The following is a 17,294-nucleotide window of genomic DNA, read 5'->3' as shown; positions in this document are numbered from 1 at the left end:
TATGTGTTAACACATTGGAGAACAGCTATTTTTTTTTTGTTTGTAAGGACTAAACTTAAAATCTACCTAAACGTTTTGATGAAATTTTCACAGACAGCATCATTTTAAATTCTCATGAAAGCAAAGTAAGTTGGTAGACCTTACTCGCATCTTCACTCGGTCAAATATATAATTATGGAATTAGATTGTTTTATACTCAAACATTAACCAAACATATTACCGATGCTCAGTTCACACAGTATCCTAAATTAATATTTACACATCCCTCAAATAGCTTTGCATGCTTTTATAACATTTTCAGCTTGGATCGCGTGTCAGTTACTCCACGCCTTTCGTCGGCGCTCATTTCTAAAGGCAGGCTTATACAATCGGGTCTGCTCAATAGATTTCCTGTTCTTGCCCATTCTATTTTTATATTTAAACATTCTCAGTTCTAGTTCAATGACCTACTTATTATAGAAATGTTTGCTTCCAGTTTCAATTTGTTCGTTTTGTAATTAAAGGAAGTTAATAACGTTATTGTATATATACTTCCTGGATGAAGTTTAATCTGCCTCTTTTTGAATCGTGATGGCTTATAATAGCCTAAAGTATTTTTGGTACTAAAATAAAGGAAAACAATCTTGATACGACGTTATTAAAAAAATAGGTACTATTTATTTATGTACAATTCAACACAAAACAATTCAAGTACACGGAAAATATATACAACATAGGAGTAATAAACAAAATATAAACGTAAGCACTTTAGAATAGGACCACTACATCTCTTTCTTGTGGCTTCAATATCTACGAGACTTTTGGCTTTATCTACCCCATAAGGGATAAAGACGTGATAATATGTATGTAAATATAAGAAACAGTAATAAGTACCTACATAAGTTCTGTTATACGTTATCCAGTCATGTTAACACGTTTCACTTGGTCAGTTTTTCAGTAAACAAAACAGATAATGCATTTCATCCAATCCTTACTCTACATAAAACTGTACTTAACGTACCTAATGCCCAACTTTTTTTGCTGACAAAAGAACAACTTTTCTATTGTGTTGTTTACAAAGGGAAATTATATGAGCGTAAGTAACTCAGTTCAAACTTGCCAATTCTTGGGAATAAATTAGATTTTTTTCGGATATTGTCGATAGGTAAATGAGTTTTGAGGGACGCAAAATAATGCGGTTTATAAGTTGTTTGTGAATTTATTTCTGTTCTGCTTTGTAATAAAAATACTCATATAACGCAAATAATCCTAACTCTGTAAGTATTCTTGTGTTATTTCTAAGTGAGTTTTTCGTGTTCGTCTGGAAATGAATAAAAATTTAGTATATTCTTATCCGACTGTCTGACTTTTCTTAACTGTCCTTTTTCACGTCATTACAAAAAGCGAAACAGCGATAAAAACCGCGTCGCGCGTGCCATGCTACGGGGGCAGATCCAGTTGTTTCTCTCTGTTATAATTCAACGACATAATTTTTATAGGATTCTTATAGGACGACATAATTCCTGTTTTGAACAAATCGTTGAAAGAAAACTAGTTCTACTATTCTTCTAGGTCCATCCGTCGAACGGTTCGTATATCTGCTGACTGCCAGAGAACAGATTTCAACACAGCCAAGATTTATAAGCTTCACTTAAACCTAGAATTCTGTAGCTTCCTGTCTCTCTCTCAAATCTCTAAGTATCAGTTGAATCATTAAAATGTAGTCATCCAGCTAAACGTGGCCTTTGAGTCTTATTTACATTATATCTGTCTAACCCGTAAGGAGTAAAGACGTAATTTATTTATTTATTTACCGATTCATTTACGCAGAAAACATATAGGAATAATAAACACAAGAAATAATTGTAATAGTATTGATCAGTTTTTGTAAAAATCGAAACGAGATAGATGATATATTTCAAAGTTATTATACTAAATCGTATATACACAAAAAAACTGTCTTGTATAACTAGATTCTTGTGTGTTATTGACCTTTCACATACTTATAAAGATGTAACATTTCAATGTCATTACTTAAATTTTTTTATATCTGTTAGAACAAGTGCGTGGTCGCATATGTTTCGACGAATTGTTAAGTTATATCGCAGTTTATAAGTTTAATATGTATTCAGTTAGTTTAAAAAATCCTACGTACCCGTAGGATTATTTCACGATTTCCTTCGTAATTTCCTAAATAGGTATACCTGTAAATTTAATATTGTGTTTAGTGCGTATAATACTACAATATTTTTAAATTCAAATCGGGTACGTTCTGGCAAAATGTCAGGTCAAGTATACCCAAAACCGATGAGCTAACATGAATGCATCAGTTCGTGGCAAGGGGAAAGATGTAGTCCCTGCCTACCCCACTGGGAAGAAAAGGGAGGGAGGAAAGGAAAAGGGTTGATTAAATTTATATATCTTTGGAATCGCATTTATGCTTATTAAATATCACCTCATCTTTTAGAAAATGTACTTCATGTGAAAATGAAAATATACTTTATCAAACATGAATACATCATAAGCATAAAAATTAGGGAAACATGTTTCTAAATTACTCATGTGAAAAGTTTTTAAAATACTCTGTATTTTTGTTTTAACCCTACGCTTGTGAATTCGGACATAAATTTTTATCAACTTTAATTATGAAAGGTGCGAGCCAAATTCACAAGGTCCTAATATAAATTATGTAAAAGTAGATTCTTACCAGAGATTCGTTTCGATAAAAAAATCACTTTTAATCCTGACTCAAAAATGAAGTCAATATAGTTAATAGCAAAGTTTGAATATGGCAACTATTTAATTTTTTCTCCTGATAGCTAAAAATTAATTTTTAAATGTTTTTTTCAACAACAAGACGTACTTATTATGATTTTTTAGATATTTAAATTTTTTGCAGTTCCAAAAAAATAATGGCCTATACATACATACCTAAAGTCACACCTCTTTCCCGGATAGGCACGATCTCTGCATACTTCTTTTGGCTCATCCACATTAATAAATCTCTTCATGTAAGCCCATCAGTTCTCATTATCATGCGGGTACTCGTAAAGTGAAAAGAAACGGAATATGTGTTTTCAAAGAAACTTCAACACCTTCCATGTTGGTCTGGAAGCGATATATAACTCTGTTCCTCTGCCCATGCAGATTGTAAAAGACAATTAAGGGAAAAAGCTAATAAACTAGGGATTTTGCCCTGGCCGGGATTCGAACCCTGGACCTCCCTGGTGTCACAGACCAGCGCACTACCACTGCGCCACAGAGGCCGATATAATATAATATTTGATGAAATTCTAAGGCTGGTACCTATCTTAAATTTGTTTTCGGGTAGGAAAATCTCTCATTCGTGTATAAATGTCTTCATCGGCATCCCGAGCTTAGGACTAAAGGGTTGGATTGTTACAAACAAATCGATTTATTCTGTCCAAATGATTCAGATTAAATTAGGCTTATTTAGTTGTTAAGCTGAAACGTTTTGTTTTGTTGGGAAAGGCCAGTTCGTTTTAAATCATGTTTTCTCTTAATTTAGTTTAAGATTTCTTTTGTTTGTTTCGACTTTTTGAGTCAGATAATTTTTCCTGTTAACTACAATTGGTTCTGAAACCAATTCTTGCCCTTTATATCGATGTAAAGACATTTGGTTGACTCGTAAAATACATAAATATACCTACATATATATATAGTCACATAAAGACGTTGGTTCTATGGTATGTTTTCGGATACCATTTTGCCTTCAAAGTAGACAGAGCCAATAGTCTTGAAAATACTGGAAGGCTACGTTTAATTACATGACTTAATTGAGATTCAAATAGTAACAGGTTCTAGACCATCGCCTATAAATTTTTTTTCTTACAAACCAGTTATGTACGGTCGCGTTCATAATTGCAGTCATAGTTCGCAAAACTTTATAGCTTGCACCGCTGCTATCACTCACACATTCACACAAATAACACAATAAACAACAAGCGGTGAAGCGTTGGGTAATGCGCCATCAAGAAGAGGGTAGTGAAAAAAAAAAAAAGTCGTCCGCTAATCAACACAGCGTCACGCCACACACCGGAGATCCATGGTGGAACAGTACGAAAATAATGGCTTCATACCGACCAGAATATTTGCGGAACAGTTCGACACATCAGTGGTTACTGTTCGTCGAGTTTGCACCGTGAGGGACTGCACCACAGACAGCCAGCAAGAAAGCCGTATTTATCCGAAATAAATAAGCAAAATCGTTTAGAATTTGCTCGGTAGTATTTGGATTTTGAATGGAAAAAAGCTATATTTACGGACGAAAAGTTCGTTTAGGTCATCACAACACGGTAGGCTTTATTTATGGCGAAGAAATGCAACTCGATATGAAGAAAAAAATATTGTGCCAAATATGGAGTCTGGACACATATCTGTAAATATGTGGGGCTGGATGAGTGCTGCTGGCCCTGGGGAACAGGTGTGGATAGCAGGACGCGCTACAGCTGCTCTTTATGTGCAAGTGCTGCAAGAAACCATGTTACCGACTGTGCGGTGTATTTATCCGATTGATGATATACCAACAATATCATTTGTGCAAGACAACTTCCCTGTGCATCGAGTCCATATTGTGCGTTAACGGTTCTGCCAGTTTATATTAAAACTACTTATTACTTAGATAGTATTTTAAGGACAGCTTCAATATCTTTTCTTTATGAAAACGAATAATTAAGCTGTAACCTTAATAACAGGAGATAAGTAGATGATACAATTAGTGTAATATGCTGTATGTATAGCTTTATATAATCATCAATATGTAAACAAAACTATAGGTAAACTGTTACAATAAAATTTACTAATTTTAATTATTGAATGTTTTATTTTGCTCCCTCTTGTTTAATATTTCTTGCTGATTTCCGTGTTTGAAGACACGGGTATTGTAATTCTTAGATATCAGTTAGTTAGTTAGTCAGTCAGTTACTTAGTTCAAATGGCACCTTGAAACATTAAAAATTGACAGTAACACAAAATTTTTTTTTATAGACAAAAAAAATCGTTGAATAACTTTGGAATCCAAGTAACGCTAGTAACTAGAACAAGCGAGTGTGAGCAAGCGAGATTATCTCATATATCTTAGATCTCACTTGCTCACACGAAGTAATAAAATTGCTACCCAATAACTTTCAAAGGAACCACTACCTATGTTAGGGTCGTGTGTAGACAAACTTTCAACCTTATTAAAATGACTTAAGTCTGGCAGTCGCAGGCTTCCCTCTATAGGCAAATCTTATGCAAATAATGAGAGACGACGATATCTTGATCGACAATTATCGGGCCCAGTTCGGCCATCGTTGATTGCCGTTTCTTTCTGTTTTGTTATGTTATATGTCATAGAATAATAAACTCTTTTACTTAGTAATCATTGGTATTAAAGACCGTATTCATTTGAAGGAATATTTATTCTTTTTAAATATGCATGTGTGTGTGTATCTAGTGGAACCACAGTGCACGCTATTTTAACCCGTAAGAATTTTAAAACTATGACTGCAGATATGAACGCGATCGTACCTCAAACAGATTATGTTATGTAAAGTTCATCTCTCGAATGGCCTTTATTTCTATTAATATACATCTATCATAAAAGCAAAAACCTGCATTATTTATATACCTACTTATTTAGCATATATAAACATTGACGTAACCAAATATTGAACATGGTCTATAGTTCATGGAAATTCATTACATTGAACCACTGTAATCAAACCCAAAACATGCTTCTACTTTGCTTGGTTAGGGATTGGAATACTTTAGGAAGAATAGTATTAATCGACCAAGCAAAGTAGCATTCAGTCATGTGCCTTTTGAATGCAGTAAAAAAACGCATCCGGGATCATCGGAGCTATTGTTATACAATACACGTAGATAAACTGACGGTAAAACAATACATTTGTTTAATATAATATTACTTGAAGTAATTAAAATTAATTTTGCATACAAATGTGTTGTACCAAATCTTGCTCCATTCATAAATACATACATATAATCAGGCATTTAACCTTATAGTCATGCAAAGACTGAATAATCCAAAATATGAATTTTCTTTTGGACGATAGCCTTTGCTATTAGCCTATCTCTTAGTCGCCTTTTACGACATCCGTGGTAAATAGATGGAGCGGCCCCATTCTAAAGTGAGGGGAACCACACGGCTCACCCACAATAAGTTAGAAGTATGAAAGAGATTAACCGTTTAATCCGTTCTCGTGAAATAAATTCGGGAAATACTTCCTTAGTCCACTTGTACACATGAATAATACAAACCATGTCATATCTTGACCCAGCAGTTTAGCATAAATAAAGTAATAAGTGCTAAAGATTTATAAACAAAAAAAAATGTTAGTTCTTACATTATCTCAATTCTTACATTAAGCCTGACAGCTGAACGTGGCCTGTCAGCCTTTCGAGATTGAATGCTCTGTCTACTCCGCAAGGGATATAGGCGTGATTATATGAATGAATGAAAGAATTTTAGTAGAAGGTAAATATATGTGATCGGAAATTAAAATAGCATTGGTTTCAAGGGTGAGCTGTTATTGATTTACTTCGATTATTATTTTTGCACATGGCACTTCCCATGGAAGGTCAGACCTACGACAATGTGGAACTTGTTGAAATAGTTTCACTTTTAAAGTTTCAATTTACCTTGGTTTTGTATATTTTTTTATTGACAACCAAAATTGAAAGCATTAACATGAAAAAGAAATGAGTATACTATGTTCCAAGCTGGGCAAGATTTTTTATTTACGGCGTCACAGAGGTCAGAATTAAGTCACGGACCTTCCATTCGTGATGTAGATGGACTTTTGTCATACATACTTCGTCACAACCGTAATATGCGGAATATGATGCAGGAAGAGATATTGGATTTGCCGTGTGGTTCCCGGCACCATTACAAAAAAGAATAGGACCACTCCATCTCTTTCCCATGGATGTCGTAAGAGGCGAGGCGTGGCCATTCAGTCTTTTCAAGACTGTTGGCTCTGTCTACCCCGCAAGGGATATACACGTGACCATATGTATGTATGTATGTATGTAATAGATATTCCTGTCTGATCTAACAAACTGACGGCCCCCACACCTTTGCTTTGCACAACCCTTGCTTTCCTTCATATTCACCAAAACCTTATTTCATCAAGGTACTTTCATTTAGCAGCATCATCAGCGCTCTTTCAACATTCCTTTTTCAACGTTTCGATTTCAAACAAAAGCTGTTACAAGCAGAATATTTTCAATTTCGAATCACCTGAAACCATAATATTAACGCTCCGAAGAAGAACCATAGACAAACTTTTCCTTCATCATTCAGCTCTGAATTTTTAATACTCCTTCGCGGCACCTTAGTACTTTATTCCGCTGTAGCAAAAAGATCTAATACACTATGGTCCCAGCGGAGAGGTATGAGCGTTAATATTAGATAATGCTTTTAGAGGAACATTCCTTTAATTAGGTCATCTGTCTGCTAAATGAACCTGTCTGAAACTTAATAGTAAGTTGGTTTTAACAGTGTCGATTGAAACATTTAATTTAAATTTAGGGTTCGAAATAAATTTTGATTAAGTTTTAGATTTTAAAGGCAAGAGAACATAAATATAATCACGTTTTTATGCCTTACGGAGTAGACAAAGCCAATATAATTGAAGAGTTCATACGAGTACCTTTGTATATTTGGTTTTGGTACCGCCATAGTGCTTTTTACTAACTTATCTAAATAGGCCACAAAATAGCAAATATTCTAAAACATACAAACAAAGTTTCTATGGACTGAAAAATACTATTATGGAAGAATTGGATCACATAATATACGAGTATGTATGTATATTCCGAAACAACATAGGTAATTGTTTTCCCGGTTCCCCAGGCATAGATATAACACGAGCATTCGAGCCTGAGACATCGCTCCCGCCACAAGAAGAATGCTATTATACATACATACATATAATCACGTCTAAATTCCGTCTACGTTCACCTGTATGACTGGGAATTGATATTCAAATAACAGGTTGCTAGCCTACCGCCTACAATAAGAATCCCAAGTTATTAGCCTTTCCCTATTGTCATTTTGTTAAGATACAATTACAGCTATATTGTACAAGAAATGGAACAGCGATGAAATAATAACACACCTTCATTTGCTTAGTCATATTTTCATTTAGGGTCGGCTTTCCTACAAAGGAACGACACACGATTCTAAGAAACGTACAACCCATATCGCACCTCATTAAATCGATTTGGGGAGCGGGAACATCGCGCTTGTTGTGGCACTATGGCACTTAGAGACCGGCACTAAAATTTTATGTGCAATAGAAGAAAGGGTCCACGTAAGAAATGACAGTCCTTTGGTCAAACGACTTGGCTGCCTATTGGAGGTTTTGGGACACCGTTTGTGACATGAATGAAAATAGGTACCTCTTTTGTTTGGAAATTGTATAAGCTTACCACGGGGTTGGGATTGAGATTTTATAAATATTCCAAAATTACGTAGGGCTGGTAGAATTCACGATTTGCAATCCTTTTACTGAAGACGTTAAGGATAAAGAAATTACAATATTTATAAGTAATACAAGACCTTCTAGTTTTACGTTTTTTACTTTGAACTCTATGTACCCAGTATGAGACTACGACCTGACATGTGTACATGTGATATTTCGAGGATAAAATGATTTAACGTCTAATTTCTATAATAACACTGCGATGCCTAAATTATAATTCTATGAAATTTTCTATATTTTTTATGTTTTATTTTATAAGCAATAAATTTCAGTTGAGATTAATATAAAATATCGAAGGACCCTATTCTTCTCCAGCCTAATCTAACCACACGACCCAATATTTCTCTTATACACCACCTGTATACAAATATTTGTAACATACAATTTATATTTGTAAAGGCATCCTAAGTAAATGTATCCATTTCTTAGAACTTTCAAAGCAATGAAAATATTTGATCAATTATTAACGAAATCAATCACGAGATTTATCGGCCGATTTGTCGGGGGAAATTCGCGTTTCCAATCTTCCAGTTAAAGTTGTTAACTAATTGAACTCTGCAGGAAACAGTCTGCAATTTACTTTTTTATATTTATTTGTTCTTTTAACAGGGTTAGCGGATTGCACAATTTAAAATATTGTTCTACCTGTATTTTTAAAGTACGAGTAGTCTTTACTTCAATACGACGAATGTGCATTATGTAATGAATGTGATTTTGACGGATTCTGTGGCGCAGTGTAGTGCGCTTGTCTGTGACACGGAGTCCCGGGTTTGAATCCCGGTCAGGTCCAGTGTCTTGTATGTTTATCTATATAAGTTTGTTATAAAATATTGTATCTTTGAGTAATTATCTCGTAACATAAGTCTCGAACTGATTTCGAAGCTTACTCAATCTGTGTAATTTGACCCGTATTAATTTACTTATTTTGAAAGAATAAATTCGAATACTTGTTCATTTAGATTCGAACACACGGTGAAGATGTAATCAAAGAAACGCAATGATCAAAATAAATGATATAGATATCATCAGGCCTAACCTAGTTCTGTTTCTGAGCAACTTATTGTACATTTTCCGTTTAATCTTATATAATTTTAGAATTCTAGAACGGCGAACACCAACTGGGTCTGAAAGGTGTGTCGGTCGTAAAATAGAAACTCTATTTAAGTGCAGTTTTATTTAGTCTAGACTTTATGTAGGGTTGTGTTATCTGAAACTAGTGCTTCTTTCCTACACAGAACTTTCAGGTTTAAAAGGTCGTTTGAGCTTGAAAGTTTTGTGCGGGAAAAACAAGTTTGGTACTTCAGTTACAATAGTAGGGACAGTTGTTTTTTTAAGTTCCTGTTTTCGCAGACTAACAAACATCTTACGGTAAACTACTTACCTAATGTTTATTTGAGGTTCTGACAAGAGAACATTCAGTCTGCTATTGTTAACCGCACAAAGTATTTCCAGTACGGTCGAATCGAAATGGGTACATAAATAATAAATGAAGATATTATTCTGTCATTCAGAAACTATTGATTGATGTCTATAAGATTGATGTCTTGAATTTTACTTGCCATTACAATATTCTGAAACAATGTCGATTAATACAATATACGTAATTAATATACTATTACACCCTAGGATTGCATAAACCATTTCAATTCATAATTTCTCTTTTGAGTATCAAGTTTTAATTATATAACTCCAAAAATAAAAATGCGGTATATAAAATTACCATTTTTTATTGCAGATAAAACTACAATCAACTGTCCTATACGAGAGGAATATTGTAAGTAAACCAAACATATCTTTAAAAATATTCTTGTAGCTATATTTTTTGTATTAGAAACCTGTAATTATTTATATCCTTCTGACTTTAGTACCAGGTAAGTATACCCTTACCTCTCTGAAGAGGAGACCAGATTCCTTTTACGGTGTAGACGATGCTGATAATCTCAAATAATCTCGAGGAACACATGAGCTGAACAACTAAATGATGGAATTAAGATTCAGATATAGTATTAGATAGTTGTTAGCCGATTTCGATTTCTTAGAGAAGAATCGCAAGTTTTGAAGTAATAAACTAAAACATGTTTGAATGAATGAATGAATAGAAACTTTATTAAATAATGACTTCAATACATGCTTCTAAAAACAATTCAGAAATCCATCAGCGACATGTTGAAATTAAAATGATTGCATGAAATTAATTTTCACCATTCAATTAAATTATTAATATCAACTTTATAGTATCTTCATATCAAATCGAGGAGGACCTCACCTTTTGGTTTTGACCTGACCTTTCGGTCAGGTCAAGATTACCCAAAAAGACAAACTTGCGTAAAATTTTGATTATTTTAGAACTAGCAAAAAGGATCTCTCTTCTGCTTACCGCTATAGTATAATATGTATGTTCTTATTAAACTTTTTAAAGCTTAACTTTTGTTAATAAATTTGTCACGGAACAAAACTTTATAACGAACTAGCGGGTTGATGGTTCATTTCAAAGTTTTGATAATCCTAACATTGCACGAATAAAATTATTTAATGATAACATGATCTCATATAGTGAGTTATGAATGTGGATGAAGCGAAGGAAGTATGCAGAGATCGTGGCAAGTGGAAAGAGGTAGTCTTTGCCTACCCCTCCGGGAAAGAGGCGTGATTTTATGTATGTATGATCTCATACTGCGATATGGCCAACCCTTTATAAACAAAAACAAATTAGCTAAATATATGATAATAATTTTCTCATTAGATATATAAATCGAAGATCTGGAACACCTCATGCAGCACCATGACGATCCAGCTAAACTAGAGCAAATAAAAAAATTACACCTTAACAATATGTTTAAAACACGCAAACGAAGTCGTAGCGTAGAAGTAATTACATGAAATCACGCAAAATTCTTAGAGGGACAGGAAGACACCACATCTTTTCACTTGCCACTATCTCAGCCAACTTCTTTCGCATCATTCACATTTATCACTTCTTACAAACAATTATACCCCTGAATGATGATTTTCATAATTAAATCATTGAACACATGTTTACTAAGCAAATTAATGGTCATGCTTTTAATATTTAATGATCAATTATAAGCAAAGTGGCCATTAAAAGTTAGCTCAGGGCAGCGGGTGAGTGCCTATTGCTCACTCAAGTTTCTAAGTGGTGTCAATAAGACGCTTTGAGCAATGAAGGATTAAATAATAAGAAAAGAAATCAGTTTAACATTTCAGCACCTTTTTTTATGTTGAATTTTATCGTTTTTATATTTTGTAGGCTCTTGGGGTCGATTCAAGAATTTTGTAAGGATATATACCTAATCATCCTTCAATCAATCAAAAATAGAGTAAGACATTATACCTTGTCAACGTTCATGACAAACGTATCTAGATCAAATCAAGAGTACCCGAAACCGCCGAGCTTGCATCAAAAGAGTGGTGAATGTGGATGAAGCGAAAGAAGTGTGCAGAGATTGGGGCAACTGGAATGATGTAGTCTCTGCCTACCCCTCCAGGAAAGAGGCGTCATATTATGCATGTCTATATGTATGTTTATCAAAAGGTTACGGAGGTAAGCCGAAAGTCACATAGTTTAATAACCTAATTTATCCAATCCAGAATCGTTGCACTAAGTGACTGGGCCCTAGACTCTCTTTCTGAAGGAGAGGACACAACCAGGACTTACCAGAGTATAATAAGAAAAGGCTCGCATAACACCATAAAACATATAACCCACAATGGCCACTTAAATATTCCTCGGCTTTATATTGCAGATTGTAACAATGGATAAGCTATCAATTCCTAATGATAAATTATAAGAACCGAAGTGCCAAAGAGGCCATTAAAAGTTAAGCTGCATTGAACGACCCTCAAAGTTCTCGAGACCCGTTAAAATGGCGCTTTCACAGGTATTCCTGAATAAGAATCTGTTGAGTTTTTATCTGCATTCAGATCAGATAAAGTTTATGTGAAACTTAGATAGAACACTCGACGTACTTACCTTACCCCTATCAACTCTCAACAAAAATATTGAATGAATTTAAATAAAACTTATTTATTACGGTTCCGGATCTAATTTAGTCTATGGGCTAGCAACTTCTAACTTAAGTCTATCTTCCATGACAAGATTATTTGGCGTCGTCCATTATAAAGAATAAAAATGTGAAAGTATGTGTGCGTGCATAAAGATTTAACATAACGATGTAATATTGTCAATTTACATTTGCCTACGCTTCTTCTAAAAGTCTTGTTAATCATTGTTCTAATAATACGAATCTCCCTTCTTTTAAAAAATGTTTGGATAGGTTTGATACATATAAAAGCACATGTTAATCTGAAAAATGAAGTAGGTATATAATAAATTTATTTATTCAAATTCAATTTACAGCAAGACAATAATAGACAAAAAAATTTGTATGCATAGGAATTATAATTAATATAAATGGCACATCTTTAATAAGAAAATCCAAAAATACTTAAGGATGTAGCATTTTTCAGGTTAAAACGTAAATGATGAGATAAAACTTACTGGAAAGTTTTGAATAATTCTTAATTATCAAATATTGATCTTGTTAACGAATTAAGTATGGATCTAAAGATATTTGAGTTCTACTGAAAACGTAAAGTGATTCGTCGTTCTTTGAAAACTAATTATTTTCAAATTTATTAAATTCATTTAAACGTAGACAACTGAAATAGTTTTTCATATAAGTACTAAGGTTTTTAAAATGGTAACAACTTATTATTATGAAATAGTTTTTGAATAGAAACTCCTATATAAAGGTCATTAATAAAGGTTACAGTAAAATAACATTTCAATATCAAAATAAAAAGAATCCAAAACAAAAACAAGGAGATTATTTCAAGAATTCTTTCAGTCATTCTTCATTCTTATAAACAAATCGGTAATCTGTATCCGTTATAATTATCGTTATCTTTTATGAATTAAAACGATTACAGATTACAGCTACCGTATGTATTCATTAGGCCGATAACGGCCATGTTGAGCATTGACCCAATTAGGCTCGGTCGAATCTGAACGCACATTTACGACTAAATTCATCATCCAGTTTCAAATAGTATACATTTCTACTTCAGCATGGAATAAGGAATATTCTATAGGTATTTTGAAATCTTATATCTGAATGACTGACAACAACACAGTTATTAGACTTAAGGAGGATTTGTTATTGAGAGGACCACGGAAACGATAATTCCTGAGATTTGTCGTTTTACGTGAAAGGTACTAACTGACGGATAAATCTGCGCCCAGAATACATAGATTTGAATTTCGCATGTATGTTCCTTATATTATTCTCGCTAGAATAGTAATTTTTGGGACTTGTTTAACGCAAGCCGAGTCGACGTGTGTACGCTAGTATAGGACTATAAAAGTAGTAAATACTGGTGATTGTGATATAGCAACCTCTAGGAGGGGTTAATTTTCTATGAGGTTATCAGATCGCACTCAGATAATTAAGATTATTAATTCTCATCGGCTGATTATTTAGGAACTAAAAAACACAATATATAAAATACGACTGTTCTCTATCTTGTGTTTTAAATCTAGCCTTTAATGTGCGCTCTCCGCTCTCAAAATGCCGAAACTATTGAAAACGCGTCACTGGGCGCGCGATTATTCAATGCTGATGTATAGCATCAACAACTACAATATATGGAATAATGTTTTGAAGACTTCATTGGGGGCACCTACCTGAGGGATTAGTGCGAGAATCGAGCCAATAAACGCGAATTTGTATGTATTTATTTGCTTCACTCGTTTAATCGAGAAAACTGACACTAGCGCCACTAGTTAAATAAGCTTGAAACCGCTTAAATATGTGAAACCACGAAAAGAAAAATTTAATTAGCAGGCTCACACTTAACATAACTTTTGACATTGTGTGGAACAGCGGAGCAATATCTGATTCAAACAAAAGTTGACAACGGGATAAGTTAACTAAAATCCTTTCCAAATTTCAACACGTTAAATAAAATCCTTGATCAATTCCAATATCAACCGATTTTAAACGATGTATTGTAAATAGATGCAGTCACCCGTGAGTATGGAACAATGAACGTATTGGTTCACCTCGTAATATCACCTGTTATACTCAGAGGGAGGGATTACAAATTAATTTACTGGCTTTCTAAAGGTATTGTCACAATGTTATTTATTCGAACTACTCTTTCATCTTTGCACATTGTGACGGACTTTAGTTGATAAGTTAACGGGATCTTTCAGTCTTTTTGGGACTCCGTCTACCTGTGCTTTTTACCAGGCAGACAGAGTCTCAACAAGACTGGAAGGGCCTGTTAATATGTGATAATAATATGAATGGGTAAGAATTGAATTCACGTTTAAAATTATCTTGCGATATTTATGTTTACTGAATAGATGAAATTGTTGCAATCCTATGTAATATACGCTATTATAAAAATATGAAGCACTGTAATAACATATAATAATAATACGAGAAGGCTAATAACCTGTCACTATTTGAATCTCAATTCTATCATTCAGCCATCAGCTGAATGTAGACTTTTAGTATTTTCGAGACTGTCGTTCTACCCCGTAAGGCATAAAGTATGTGTAACAAGATCTATCGGTAAGTTACTTATATTATTTTCGTATCATTAATGGCCAAAAAGGTCAACAATCTTAAGTGGTTACAGGAATTAATGGCCCAGCGTTATTTTTATTGCGACATAAATCATACGGGCGTAAACAAAAGCGATATAACGAACAATAATTACAAGTGCTCACACGCGCTTTCGTGCTTTCACGAGCTGCATACATACATACATATAGTCACCTCTATATTCGTTGCGGGGTAGGCAAAGCCAACAATCTTGAAAACATCGAAAGGGTACGTTCAGATGGAGTTGAGATTCAAGTAGTAACTGATTGCTATTTACCCATCGCCTAACAGATAAATATACATAAAATTAAGCTTTTCTCCCGGAAGGGTAGGCAGAGACTACATCTTTCCACTTGCTTAAAGAAGAATCCCATGCTTATTAGCCTATCTCTTAGTCTCCCTTTACGACCACGTCCATGGGAAAGATATGGAGTAGTTCTTTTCTGAAGTGCCGGAAACCGCACGGCACGAGACAATTTGGATCATATGGTGAAACTGAATATTCCAAATAATTCGAATTTCTAATAGAAAAGCTTTATTTATATACAAAAAAAGGGTCATAGAGCCATCCGCTGGCGTAAGATCCTTTACATTACTATAAGCTGTCTTATTTTATCTTCGATTCGTAAGCCCGTCCTATATTCAATATTTTATTTACGAACATCACAAGTTGCAACCCCGTATCACCTTTGATCATAATAAATGACCCAGAAAATTTTGGGTCGGTTGGGTCGCTCCTATAGTTTTTGTTGATATCTCTGTATGGCCTTAGAAGTGTGGGCTTTCCGTATTAAGATATGAGTGACTGATTGACAGGCTTTACATACATACATAAAATCATGCCTCTTTTCCACATCTTTTCACTTGCCACGATCTCTGTGTACTAGTTTCATCAACATTCATAATTCTCTTCATGCGAACTCGTCGATTTCGGGTAATCTTAGCCTGACCTTTTGCCAGACCGTTCCCGATTTGATCAAGGTACGTTCATATTGGTCTTTACACTCCAGACTATGTACTGCAGAGACACACGATTTGACACGTATCTGGTTCGATTTGTATGAACAAGCGGTTATTTCTTTTCTTTCCTGCCGTTCACTGTACAAGGAAAACTACTACTAAGAAGCCACAATTTGGCGCGAATCATCTTTAGGAAATGTTGGGTTCCCAAAACTTCCTGTTTCTAACACTTAATGTACATCCCAAGCCGACCTATATCCTAGCGTTGATAGTTTAAATTTTGGCATATTGGTTTCATGAAAAGTGTATAATGAAATTTTCACGGAAAAACAAAAATACCTAATGTTATACGATATAAGAATGCAACGTTAAAAAAGCTAGAGCCTTTTTCAACCATGAAATAAAATTCAGTACTGTAGGTTTAAACCTTTTTTATTTCTTTAAAACATTAAACAATTTAAACATAATCTGTGTTATCTTTCTCCTTATTTTATTAACTGCCGTTTTGAAAAAAGAATGTTCCTTTTATATGTTTTTAAACGACGTTTAAGCCTCAGGATCCCACCTTAACCCGATAAAAGCCTCGTGGTATAAAAGCTTTCAGATAATTGAGCAAACGCGTTCCCAGTTGAATAAAATTGGATTATCTGAATATAAATAACTTGCTCCCGCGGGATATCATAAGCGAATCAATGATATCCTGTCTTTCTTTTGTGTTGTATTTTTCGAAAGATTTGGTGGAACCGTGTTGTGAACGTTCTGGTTTTGTGATTATTCGGCGACTAATAACATTAAATATGTAGTTTTAATCTTTCCTAATTACAATACGCCTAATTATAATATGACGAAGAATTCTACCGTATCTGTTCCCGCGAGAATTTAATTAATCCTGTCTTAGTGCATCCTAAGACCAAGGAACCTACTCATTTCAAATCTTAAGACCCAGGCTTTTGAGCTATGCGTCGATATGTCATCAGTATTTTTCCTTTTCATTAACAACATTTCATCAACATTAGTTTAAACACGAAAATTTGTGTAATATGAAATAACTTTCAACGCAGTAAACGTTCTAAGTATTATTTTGTTTATAAATTTTTTTCATACAAACCAACATTGTTAGTAGATTTTGTACTTGTACCCTGGTTTTAATTATATAGGTAGGTAGAATATGGACAAAATCTGTACCTAGATAATTAAGACCTATTGTAATCAT

At 34.0% G+C, this 17,294-nt stretch overlaps 1 protein-coding gene across 4 annotated transcripts in view; it reads left to right on the top strand.

The window, feature by feature from the left end:
- Positions 1 to 17,294, top strand: part of LOC106130735 (5-hydroxytryptamine receptor 1) — a 94,863-nt gene that overhangs the window by 16,274 nt on the left and 61,295 nt on the right. For 2 of the 4 annotated variants that reach the window (XM_013329644.2, XM_013329643.2), the window contains exon 2: positions 10,225 to 10,263. The exons of the other annotated variants lie outside the window; for them this stretch is intronic. The gene's annotated coding sequence lies outside the window, so the exon portion shown is untranslated. The remainder of the gene's footprint in view (positions 1 to 10,224; positions 10,264 to 17,294) is intronic. 4 annotated transcript variants of the gene reach the window in all.

This window comes from Amyelois transitella, chromosome 23 (assembly GCF_032362555.1).
Source record: "Amyelois transitella isolate CPQ chromosome 23, ilAmyTran1.1, whole genome shotgun sequence".
Classification (NCBI taxonomy): domain Eukaryota; kingdom Metazoa; phylum Arthropoda; class Insecta; order Lepidoptera; family Pyralidae; genus Amyelois; species Amyelois transitella.
The sequence above is the reverse complement of the archived record's forward strand: the minus strand, read 5'-3'. Positions and strand labels throughout refer to the sequence as shown.